Source organism: Choristoneura fumiferana, chromosome 9 (assembly GCF_025370935.1).
Source record: "Choristoneura fumiferana chromosome 9, NRCan_CFum_1, whole genome shotgun sequence".
NCBI classification, from domain to species: domain Eukaryota; kingdom Metazoa; phylum Arthropoda; class Insecta; order Lepidoptera; family Tortricidae; genus Choristoneura; species Choristoneura fumiferana.
The window spans coordinates 3,919,543-3,920,494 of NC_133480.1; positions in this window are offsets into that span (position 1 = coordinate 3,919,543).

The window sequence follows — 952 nt, forward strand, 5'->3', positions numbered from 1 at the left end:
CCTCTTGTGCGCGAGACTTCAAATGTTGGATATGGTACTATTCAATGGAAAAATCAATCGTGTAAACAAATGTGGCGACTGACATTGACACTTGACTGACGACTGGCTGACTGACTGACTGACGTTAGCTCTAGTGATGTGAATGCTGTTTAACATACTTCAATCAGCAGTAAAATAATTATTTTGAGTTTATTCATATTACATTATTTAAGTATTTATTATTTGTATGTTTACAGCTATGATAAAATAGTAGCGAAATGAAAGTACAAGTTTATTTATACCGCCTTATTTTTTTTTAATAAATAACTTCTGTCCAATGGGGCAAAGAGTCAGAATGGCGGGTGTAAGGTGACCCGGGGCTATTGTAGCTGGGGGAGGGATATTGTATCTGAACCGTCTGATGGCATCCTTACGACCCCATTTTCTTCTCGGCCATTTACGTTGTGTTCGTCAGAAGACTATCTTCACACAACACATATGAACATGGAGAGCATGGCGTCGTATGGACGCCATTAGACGGCTCAGATACAATATCCCCCCAGCTACAATAGCCCCGGGTTACCATTATAAATATAAAAATAAAACTATACAAAAACGGCTAGACGGACTTTGATGAAATTTGGTATGTAGATAGCTGAACATCTGGAATAACACATAGGCTACTTTTTATCCCGTTATACCCCAAGATAGGGATAAAATCTCGAAATAACAACCGCTGGAGTCATGAATTTGGCATGGTTGTTTTTAATATAACGTCAATATTACGAATAAGTTAATAGGTATGCTTATGAATACGCTCTACAACCTGAACCAATAAAATTCCCCAATTTGCAGAGCCAGCCATAATTATCGGTAGGTAAGGTTGGTTCAGTCAAATAATTAAATTTTGTAGGTACAGCACTAAATTTCCAGAGACTAGACCGACCATAGACCAACTTCGGTGAGGAAAAAA